The following is a 12,396-nucleotide window of genomic DNA, read 5'->3' as shown; positions in this document are numbered from 1 at the left end:
TTCAATGTTTCAATACATCAACAATGTCATAATGTGAAGCAATACAACTACTCATCCTCTAATATACCAATTCTTATATTTGATTGAAGAAAAGAAGTTTCTTTTTCTGACTTTGGTATGTAGATCCCACCCTACTAATCTTTGGGAGCCTCGCCCGACCTAGTTTTGATCGATAAACTTCTATAGGTAGAAAAATCAGTTGTTCCGACTCTACGATGACATGTTTGGAAGTGATTTTGGAAATAATTAAAATCAGTTTTGTAAAATCAATTTGATCTTTAATTTTATACTTCTAAACCCATTTTCACACTAGATTGAAATTTATTTAGGAGTGGTTTTGAAAATAATAGAAAAGAATTTTTGTTACTTCAAAATCACTTTCAATATGGCTTAACACTGACAGTTTGAACTTACTGGAGGCTGGAAAAGATGGGACCATCTCAAAGATTCAAGAGTAGTAATTAATGACCATGGACATTAGTATGTGTATGATTTGGCTATTGACATGAAAAGATGAAACATGAAAGAGATGGGAAACTCCCCAACAAAAAGAATGAGACAAGGTGTAAAGAAAGAAAAGAAAATGAAATGAACGAGGTAAATTCAACTTGATATTTACTTTAAATTGAAACAACTTGAACTATTGAGAGGCTTTTTTGAATAATTAAGAAATGTTTGACAATACTACTATTTTTTTTTTTAGTTTCAAATATTCTTACAAAGTAAGGTTATTTGTCTTTATAATCCATTTTAGAAATATTTTTTTAAAAAATTACACTCAAAACTATGAAAACAAAGAAAACATATCTATATTAGGGCCTTTAAGAGAACAAATAAATCACTTGCAAATTTCTTTACATTTTGGAAAATAGAAAGTTGAAAGAAAAGTCATTATTAATTGAAGAAAAAAAAAGAGCATGGAAACCTCCTTTGACACTTCATACTAATTTTACAACGTATATATTCACAAACCAAATATATGGGCTCAAAATAAGCATAACTCAACTAAAATAAAATTTATACTATCAACTTCGACATTAATTTTTTTATTCACCTACCTCACAAATTGTAAGAAAAAAAGAAGAAAAGGAAAGAAACCAAATACATGTTGTACAAATTTGTGTGTAGTAATTGATATGTACTATCTCTTTTGTGGTTGAAGATTCAAATTTTCATATCTTCACTTGTTAAATTACCAATAACCTAACACGAGAGACTATTTTAAGGGCATATTATAAGCAAGGATGAAAATATTTTGATATATTGATGATATATCCGTGATATATTCGTAAAATCACATACTCAATAAAGATATTAGGGGTAAGATCTTTTTTCTCCAAATTTCATGATATATCACCGATTAGCGATATATCTCCGATATATCTTTTTGGGCTAATATATTTTACAACTCAACAAAATTGTGGATATTTTTTGGATACATTGCTGATATTTTGTGGATATATCATGGAAATATCATGAATATTTCATCTAATGTCCTCTAATTATCTCTACTTATCTCTTTTTTTCTTTTTCCAATATCAAGCTTTTCCAATGTTCTACCTTTTTCAATTTTCAAATCTTCCTAAATTTTCATCCACAAACTTTCATTTTCAAAGAAATTCAATTTAGAAAAACCACAAAAAAAAAAAAAAAAGACTTAGGCCATGGCCATAAAGCTGGTAGAGCAGGAATTAGCCCCTTCACTAGAGAATTTCAATTCACGGATGCTACACAAGACTCCAACCATGACCATAGAGTTGGTGGACTAGGAATTGGAACAATAGGAAAACCTTTCATTCATTGAAGATCCACACATGATGGCGATTGATGTTGACTCACTTGTTTCAAGTACAAAGGGGATGAGTTTGGATAGTCACTTGTTTCAAGTTATCTACAATCTTCAAACCATCCTCATTTAAATGAAACTTAGTTTGATCCAAGATATCTTCCTATTAGCATTGAGACTCATGGAAGACATACTTCCAATTATGTTATATATTTTTTAACATACAATGACTTAGGACTGTCATTATCAAATGCATTATGCTAATGTTGTGTTAGTACCTCTTAGATCATCTTTTTATTATTGAATCTTGTATTTGACTTTCATTTTGTATGACCTAGACTTTATTAATAAAATATTAATACCTCTTATATATATATATATATATTTATCTTCATTACTAATTATTCTATTGACAATCATATTTGACTTCTAATTATTGATTTATATGCTTAAAGTCATAGTTTATTATCCAAATAAGTTTGTTCTAATATTTCACCAAAAAAATTTCAATATTTTTATGAATTTTCGTGATATTTGTGGATTTTCTAAAAATATCCATCGATATTTAATTATTCTTCAATATATCTGTAAACCTGACTTACCGATTCTTATGCCAATAACGATATTTTTGTTCTTAATTTTAAGTAAACTAAATGTAATGACCCGACCCTTCAAGACTACTAACAAGGGTTGTTCCTCATAAATGTACATTTAAAACCTAAACATTTTGACCATTGAGGAATAATTATTAAAAAGTAAGGAAAATTTCCAAAACAATCCATAAATTTAAGAATAACAAATAATTAGAACCTTTGTTCGGGGTCCCTAAAACAACTAAGAAAAATAACAATTAGACAATAAAAAAATTCGATCAACATTGAGTTCCAAATCAAAACTTTTAAATAACTTGAAAATATAAACTGAGCGGAATCGGTTTTCTTATCCCATATGGCATGGTCACGAGTCTCGCTTTCACTCGCTGGTTTGTTTCTATCCTTACTTGAAAAACATAATATAAGAAAGAATGAGTAAGTAAGTGACCCATTACTTGAAGATTTGTGAAAACCATGCGGAAGTGAGATCACATCCCAATTTTAATTATTCACATAAACATAAATTACAGAGATTAAAAACGACATGCATTCAACAAAAACAACATGCTTAAAGAAAATAGAATAGAGAGGAAATTATGGTTTTAAAGAAAACTAACCCTGGAAGTCACAAAATTCTTCACAAATCATCTCCTTCGAATTGTACCAAAAACAACGAACATCCAGAAATGGGCAACACCAATTGGTTAGACACCACCACAAAGGAAACCAGGGTATTCTCTTAAGGGTTGATAATCAACAAGAGTTGTGGACTTTGTGAAATTTTGGGAAGAGGGAGAGATTGATTTTTTAGAGGAATTCTTTTTCGAAGAGATTTATTGAGGAAGCCAAAAAAAAAAAAAAAAAAAAGCACAAACCTTCTGTATTCATAGGGAAGAAGATGATCCAACACAACTCCCCTCATCCCACGATTTAATGGAGAGAAATAATGTAACGACCCGACCCCCTAGGACTTAGGTTAGGCTGTTACTAAAATAAATGCATGCATAGGATTTAAGACGACGCTCAGTTTTGTTGAAATAAATGTTAAATAGACAAGAAAAGTTCAAAAGCCATTTTTAAATGCAATTGTTAAAACAATAATAGGGTACCCATAATTCGTAAAGACTATTAAATGTATATAAAAGAAACAATCCTTGATAATAAGTTCCAAACAGTAAAACTAAACATTAAGGAAAAAATAAGGACTCTAAATTTCATGATGCGAAAGCGTAAAAATTAGTCCCAGTGGCACGATCACGAATTCCGCTACGCCATCGCCGGTGCATCTCTACCCTCACTTGAAAACATCAACATAAGAAAGAATGAATATGAAATACTCAATAAGTAACCCCACCACTGGGGTCAGGCTAGACATCTATATTCTTTAGATGCCTACCTCTAGTGGAACAGTGGAACATATAAACTGCTCTAGGCCTCATGGGATACATATATACATGAAAAACTTATTTTTATTCTACTGTAGTTGAGTATGTCCACTACCTCTAGTAAGTCCCGTAGGACCCACAACCTCTGATGAATCCCGAAGGAAACACAATCTCTTACATACGCATGGTTATGCATACATCTCTTTCATATACACATAAACCCACTTAATGTGTACCTCTTTCGTACACATGGTTAGGCATACACCTCTTTCGTATACACAAAAGTCACTGAGTATGTACCTCTTTCGTACACCCCAATACCCTCTAGGTATGTATCACTTTCATACACACCAGCCCTAGTACATCTCTTTCATGTACTAGCGCCTTTGGACATGCATTACTTTCATGCAGTCACATAGTCTGGAAAGAAAAAAGGGGATTTTATCTAACTTCATATTACATATAACATTCACCTAATCATAAATCCTCTAAAATCTCCTCATCGTCAATCTCATGTTAATTAACCTCAACATACATATTTAATCTAGTTTTAAATGAATCAACTATAGCACATCACTTTCATGCACTAAATCATGTAAACAATGCAGTATTTGGGATTTCGTAATATATATCATACAGTCTACACATTCTCATAATAAATCGCATAACTATATAAATCCGCAAATGACTAATGCTCATCTAGCTTTAAGGAACTCCTAAGGCACTCCAATAGGAGTGCTACTTAACTCAAAATTTAAGGGTCAGGCTCAATCATCATTTACTATAACTCATAAAATTCCAAATCGAGCTAAAAAATAATGATATTCTGATATATTACCACATGCTCATATGTCCTTCATAAGCAGTCCATCCAATCTCAAAATAATCAAAATTAATCAAAGAAAAACTGCTATAGGATACTCAATGTTAAATCTACAGTGTATCGCCTGGCATACTGGCACAAAAACGCCTGGCACAAAAACGATTCCAATAGTAAGATTACTTACCTTAGAGTTTGAGCTCAAATGAAACAAATTTATCTCCTTCCTTGCTTAAAAGAATCTTGAATCGAACCCTAAGTGAAAATCAAAATTAAACTCCAATCCTAAGAATATAACCCAAATAAAAAATCTACATCAATATCTCCAAAACACTTACTCGAAGTGTTTGGTCAAGTCGAATTACAATCGAGTTTCAGACACGAAATTGACTGTAGATACACGCCAAAACGAAGGGTGTTAAGAACCCACTTAAACTCGCCAATTGCTCGCAATCTTTGCTTGACGGTGACTCGGAACGACCCAATCTCTAATTCAACACACTGAATCGTCAACCAAAAATATCGAAACTTAATGCATATCCAAGATATCCAAAACCCATCGTAAAAAAAAATCAACGAATAACTTACCACTAACTCTAACGTTCTGGCATTATCGACGACTGGGAACTTGGCGACTGCAAAACTTGAGGCTGAGCGTCGATGGCTTCACGGTGGCTAGGGTTCGAGTTCGTTGCCACCGATCTGAGCAGCGGCGACCCACGGGCGGATGAGCAGCACCTCGATAGCGACGACGAGCGACTGGGGCTTGTGCGTGTGGCTCAGACCGTTGACGCGAGGAAGGAGCGATGGCTAACCTGGGGTGGGTCTTCGGCGGTAGGCAGCGGCGATTGGTGTCAACGACAGCTAGGGTTTTCTCAAGGGGGGGGGGGGGGGCACACGATGAGGAAGAAGAACGAGGAGGAGGTTTTATTTTTATATAAAAAAAAAAATAATAAAAAAAATAATAAAAAAATAATAATAATAAAACTTAAAACTTAAAAAAGGAAATAAATTAAACTTTATTTTATTACTTTCCTTATTCCATTTTATTTTATTAACTTCTTTTCTTTCCCAAAAAGTGAGATTAATTCCTGCCATAAATTCCTAAATTGCATAATTTTGTAAGGTCAAAAATTAAATTATCGCATTTACACTTGCACTCCAAAATTCCAAAAATGTCCTCCACTAGCCAAATTACAAAAATTATATAAAAAGTGAAAATTTGGGATGTTACAAATAAAGGGAAAGAGCTATACATAACTCCCTCGTTATTTAATTTAAATTCAAAATTTAAATAAAATAAAATTAAAACTAATTTTAATTTAATTAATAATATATAATTATATAATAACCACCTTACTATATAATACATATATATTATAATATAACGTATAAACTATAGTTTATATCATATCAAATATAATATAACTTATAGTTTGTAGTTCTCTCACTAAACCTATAGTATCTAAGATAAATCAACTTCATATGAAATTTAACCTATAATGTTCATATGAATCTAATTCATATATTTAATATTTGAATCATATTCATATATATATTCCTCTCAAAATACACATTATATATTATAATACATCAAATACATTATATTACATCACATATCATTAATTAATTAATTAGTTATATCATATATAATTAATTTTCTCAATTAATTCGAACAATTCAAATTAATCTAAAATTAATTTGATTCCCAATAATCCTAGTTGAGATACTGAAAGGACCTTATGGACCTATAGATTGAAGCACTAATGGTATTTGGATAATTAATTAAACTCTTTAATTAAATTACCAAAATTCCATTAACTGTCGGTCACTCCACTAAAGACCGGCACTGCACTCTTCACACTACATATATATATTTCTGTGTCCATTGGATATAACTAATCAAGGGTGCGTTGACCTTCACAAATTGCTCGTAAGTACAGTAGGGTCAAAATTATCGTTTTGTCCCTGTAGTTACATCAACTCCTTAGGTACCACTGATCTCTCTAATGAACAATAAGTCATAGTTTAACTATGATCCAACCTCTTTTGGGCCAGGAGAGGGTGTGGCGTCACATTGTTCAAACCCCGGACTCAACCCTTAAGGGAGCAATTTCTCTACTTTCTCAACTATAAAGAAGGAGTGAATTCCTTCTTCTATAGCTGCATTCCAACTCCCAAATTGGACGAATTTCCAAAATAGTAGGCATATTGAGTCGACGACACTAGTCACTCTTACCATGCAGAACAAAGGACCACCTTTATAGGCAGGAGTTCACAACTCACACAGGATTCAGGCCAAGTCACCTATAGTCATCCTTGTGAAATGTAAGTCTCTTCTATCAACGGTGTTATATAGTGAGACTAGTCATTTTGTAGTCCGGTCATATACAAACTCTTTGCGTAGAACGTCCCCGCTCACATGTCTCTACATGAATGATCAGGATCAGATCATTTGTAGCACTTTACAATAATTGTAACATCTACAAAACGGGTCGTATTCGTGTGTCACCAGGATAAGATACCCAACATTATCCATCTACCACAAACCATTTAGGTTGTCTCTTAAACATGATCCACTTGTATGTCTCCACATACATGTTTAAGTTACAAAAGGCAACCTTGGATCTTAATTTATTGGTTTTGTGGGTTAATGCTACTAAATGTCACATAAAATACTAGTAATTTTAATAAATAAATAAATTATTTGTACATTACAATTACAAACTACAGGACCCATGAGATTTAGGGCATAAACCTCAACAATCTCCCACTTGTCCTAAAGTTAATGAGATGTATATCATAAAAGTCAAACTATTACAAAAATACAAATAAAACAAGAAACTAGGACATACAATCCGCACCCCATACAAAATCTCTCACTTGCCCTAGACTAAATGTGGCATGTCCTGTAGACCCATACTCTATAGGTGACCCTCAAACACGTTAGTCGTGAGGGCCTTTGTAAACGGATCAACAATGTTCTGCACCAAAGCTATTTGCGTGATGATCACGTCCCCTCAATGCATAATATCTTGTATTAGGTGATACTTCTGCTCCATGTGCTTCCCGCGCTTGTGACTTTTGGGCTCTCTAAAATTAGCCACAACACCACTATTATCATAATAAAGGGTGATGGACTTTGACATATCTGGAACTACCTCTAGATCAGTCAAGAATTTTTTGATCGGGGCTAGAAGCATGATAACAGGCAGAAATGCACGTTATTACAGCATAAAGATGTAAAACAATGTGGGTATGAGATGATAAAAATATACAAAATCATGTCCAAAAGCGTTAAACTAAGAATATTGCGATCGCATGCGCCCATCGCATAAAAGCAGCTAATTTACTTATATTGTGCAGGAAAAATGCGTTGGCGCAAAGCAAATTGCGATCCAAGGAATTCAGCGTCCGCGCGCATTAAAAGATTGCGACCGCAAAGCCATGCGATCGTATGTGCTCGCGAGAATTTGCTAAAAAAGGTGGCCGCATAAAGACGGCGCATCAAGGTGAAAGCATAATAAATCATGATGGGACGGAAAGCTGATGACGGTCGAATCCGAATTTAGTTGACAAGCCGTTAACGACACACTATAGCAAGTAGATTCAACTTTTCGGTGACCAATAATCTGCGCATCAGATAGAAGATTTAATGACCTCCCATCATTGCAATCATTAGAGAGAAAAACTTCTTCACCTTGAGCTCTATAAATCCCGAAAGCCACCATCAGTAAAGGAGTTCAACACAGTTCGCCATATACAGAAGATATACAAATAGATAGTTGTTAGTCTGTAGTTATTCATATACTTAGAGGCGGAGGCGAGTGAAGAGAAGAAGACACCGAGAGATCATTTCTGGTTAGTTCGAAAGACTGCCGGGAAGCACTGTAAAGGGAGAGAGGGCCAACACTTGCGAAAGCAAGGACATTCTTCTGGATAGAGTAGAGTAAAAAGACAGTGTAAAAGCCATGGGAAGCAAGACATTGCTACCGGGCTTCTTATCCCCACTTTCCATTGTTGTTTTTTATTTTGACTTTATTTATAAAATGGAATTCTCATCTCAACATCTGTTCAATCTCTTCACATTTCGCATGAGTAGCTAAATTTCCGAATGGGTTGAGAAGTACTTAGCTAGCATGACCTAGGATCTTCACTTTATGCGATCATCTTGTCTTATGTATGCGTTATTCAACCTTTAGAGATACTTGAGAGAGTAGTCTAAAGAAAGAACCTAGACTTGAGAGAGTCAGGTTAAAATCTAGGCTTGAGAGAGTTATATTAGAACCGCATAAGCAAGAGATAGAAACTTAGAGATAAGTTCTGTTTACTATTATGCATCACATGCAACCTAGAAATAGGATATGATAGTATGCGGTCACCTTGTGTATGTGTGTGTCATTCATCATTGCATAGACAAGAATAGAGGCGTAGGAACTATGGAATTTGCATTGAGAGATGACATGCTGTTGTGTGTATGTAGCATGATCGCAGAACTTGAACACAATCTTAGGAAGTGTTAGCTAAATCCCTTCTCAACCCGTTCATCGCATACTCATTTTATTCTCGATTTCATCAACTCTTTACTTGAATTTTCCGCATAGGAAATATACTTAAATTGTAACACCCCTGGACTAGGATTCAGAATCCGGATTCGACCCATAACGGCCCCGACATTCCCCTACGTCCCCTACGACCTGGTTATTTCAACCTCCCTTCCTCCCTTGTCTTGAATGCTTTTTAGAAGTAAAAGTTGTCCTCATAAACCAACACGGGTCCTTTCAGCATGCTTTGTCCTCACTCACATGCACCTAGGAAAATTCCCAAGAGGTCACCTAACATAGAATTGCTCCAAGCTAAGCACGCTTAACTTTGAAGTTCTTATGATTAAGCCACCGAAAAGGAAGGTGCACCTTGTTGGTTTAGGTAGTAACTTTCAATTCTTTTAAGCCTTTCTTTTAACCATACTTTCATGTCCTCAGGATCCCTCTCATTCGGATGTGATACCGGTTCATTCATGTACCCCTATTGAACTCGGGTCGTTACATAAACAACACATCAATCACTTATTTGTTTTTGTAACCGTAAAGGAATCAAAATTTACCGTTGCATAGTGTCTTAGTAGTCCCTGTGTTTGACCCTGGACTTACCAGGAAACCTAGTGAGATTTATACTTGGGTTGTACTAGGAAAACTTACATGTGTAACGAATAAACCATCATCGCAATTATACACTATTATTTTGTCACATTTACAATGCATCAAGTTTTTGGTGCCGTTGCCGGGGACTACGGCAGTACATATTGCACTAACAGTAACTTTTTGATTTTCTTTGCAGCTTTCGACCTCTGTGCACTGCCTCTTTTTTGGTAAGGGAAAAAGCATGTGTCGTATGAGCAAAGGACAAGTTCCTGAGCCCAACTACGACCCAAAGATTGAAAGAATGTCCAAAAGAAGACAATGAAACAGCTGCCAACAATAACAAGAGAGAAATCCTCGAATGGTGGAACAACCGGAAGATAGAGCAGCAAACGTGAACAACATCATGGCAAACCCCATTCTCCTGGTAAACGACCACAATAGACCCATCCGAGACTATGCATCGCCTAACCTCTATGATTTCTCCCCAGGAATCATGAGGCCAGCCCTAGATAGATCGAGGTTTGAGATGAAGCCGATTATGTTGTAGATGATTCAGACGGCCGGACAATTTGGTGGAAGGCGTGGCGAGGATCCACATGCCTATCTCCGGAGTTTTATTGAAATCTACAATACTTTTGTGTTCCTAAACATCTCAGCTGAAGAGGTTCGACTAACGTTGTTCCCATTTTCACTATGTGACCAAGCAAGGAAATGGGCCTATTCTCTCGAACCAGGGGAGATAATATCTTGGGAACAAGTAGTAGAGAAGTTCATGAAGAAATACTTCCCCCCGACCGAGAATGCAAGAAGGAGGAAGTTGATTACAAATTTTGAACAGGATATTGACGAATCGCTCAGTGATGCTTGGGTGAGGTTTAAGAGATTGGTGCGAGATTGGCCGCATAATGGCTTACTTGACTGTCTCCAAATGGAAATCTTTTATCTTGGTTTGAACCCTACATCACAGACGACTGCCAATGATGCAGCAGTTGAAGGTCTGCTTGACAAAACGTATGATGAGGTTAAAAATATTCTTGATCAGATATCAAAGAATCACGAAGATTGGAGGGAAAGCGATCAAAGATTGAAAATTCGAGAAGGTGACGCAAACAATGGGGCCATCGCATCCCTACAAAACCAAATGAATGCGATGATGAATCTGATACAAGGCATCACAATCAATAGCTCGGGAACGCAAAGAGGGCAGGTCAACACAATCGATCAGATGAGCGCAAGTTGTGCCACTTGTGAAGAAGCCCATCTGATGGAGGAATGTTCGAGGAACCGACAATCTATATATTTCGTAAAGAACAATCTTTTCTCCAATACTTACAACCCCGGGTGGAGAAACCACCCCAACTTCGCGTGGAAAAATCATCAACAAAGTTATCAACCGATGGCGCATGATCGCTAGGATTTTTCCCGCGAACAAACGATCAATCGCAAAATCAAGCTAGCAACTCGCAAGCGCCGCCATCTTCTTCCCTGGAGAGCCTATTAAAGCAGTAATTGAGAAGAATGAAACAGTACTCCAGAATCAGGCGACTTCAATCTGCAATCTCAAAATCCAAATAGGACAGATTGCGGCCGAGCTTAAAAGTGGACCGCAAGGGGCGTTACTGAGTTCGACTGAGCTCCCTCGCAACTCGGGGAGTACAGGAAAGAAGCAATGTCAAGTTGTGACTTTGCAAAGTGGAAAAACAGTAGCGGGAGAGAAAAAGGAGCCAAGTAGGACTAATCAAGTTGCCATGGAACCCCAGACCCCGTTGACTCAAGACGAATAGGAAGAAAATGAGATGATGGAATCAGAAGTTACATCCACTTCTAAGCCTATGGATCAGGGAACCGTGAAAGTACAATTGTCACATTTCCTCAGAGACTTAAGAAGAAGAAAAATGATGAAGTGCAGTACCATCGCTTCATGGACATGTTAAAACAATTACATATCAACATCCCTTTCACTGAAGCAATTGAACAAATGCCAAGGTATGCTAAGTTTTTGAAGGACATGGTGACTAAGAAGAAGAGCATAGGAAAATTCGCAACGGTGGCGTTAACGCAAGAGTTAAACACCATTATTCCACCAAAAATGCACGACCCCAGAAGTTTCACGTTACCCTACTCAATTGGCGGGATATACATAGGTCAAACACTTTGCGATATTGGGGCTAGTATCAACTTAATGCCCCTTTCAATTTTTAAACAGTTGAATGTGGGGCAGCTGGCGCCCACGACGGTGACTCTTCAGTTGGCAGACAGGTCCCTAGTTCATCCAGAGGGGAAGGTGATGGATGTCCTGGTCTCAATTGACAAATTTATCTTACCAGCAGACTTCATCATTCTTGACTATGAAGCGGACAAGGATGTACCCATCATATTGGGATGACCATTTTTATCCACTGGTCGCGCTCAAATTGATGTGTACAAGAGAGAGATCACGTTTAGTGTGAATGGAAAGAAGCTCAGGTTTGAAATTATTAAAGCCATGAAGTATCCAGAAGAAGAAGACCTAACAGATTCCGACAATGAACCTGGTTGTAATGAAGAAGAAGAGTCCGACGATGAAGATGAAAGAGAGGATGCAACCGCATCCGTAGTAACTTGCAATGTGATCCTGGAAACGACAAACACAGAAGGACAATTGACTGAGAATGAAGAGAGAAAAGCACAA

General features: G+C 36.2%; 1 long non-coding RNA gene and 1 other non-coding gene across 3 annotated transcripts; both read right to left on the bottom strand.

Moving 5' to 3' along the window:
* Nucleotides 1-3,439: 3,439 nt before the first annotated feature.
* LOC120077986 (uncharacterized) lies at nucleotides 3,440-5,523 on the bottom strand. 2 transcript variants are annotated; one of them, XR_005481883.2, is made up of 4 exons: nucleotides 5,173-5,523; nucleotides 4,923-5,085; nucleotides 4,772-4,839; nucleotides 3,440-3,676 (listed from the first exon to the last, which is right to left on the bottom strand). It is a non-coding gene; the product is annotated as an uncharacterized LOC120077986 (long non-coding RNA). The 2 variants fall into 2 exon arrangements; XR_005481882.2 differs by lacking the exon at nucleotides 3,440-3,676 and having other exon boundaries at nucleotides 4,574-4,839.
* Nucleotides 5,524-10,530: 5,007 nt separating this feature from the next.
* Nucleotides 10,531-10,637, bottom strand: LOC120078887 (small nucleolar RNA R71). The gene has a single exon (XR_005482164.1). It is a non-coding gene; the product is annotated as a small nucleolar RNA R71 (small nucleolar RNA).
* Nucleotides 10,638-12,396: the final 1,759 nt, after the last annotated feature.

Source organism: Benincasa hispida, chromosome 5 (assembly GCF_027475165.1).
Source record: "Benincasa hispida cultivar pf3 chromosome 5, pf3_genome.v1.1, whole genome shotgun sequence".
Taxonomy (NCBI): domain Eukaryota; kingdom Viridiplantae; phylum Streptophyta; class Magnoliopsida; order Cucurbitales; family Cucurbitaceae; genus Benincasa; species Benincasa hispida.
Note: the sequence above shows the minus strand (reverse complement) of the source record. Positions and strands in the feature narration are given on the sequence as shown.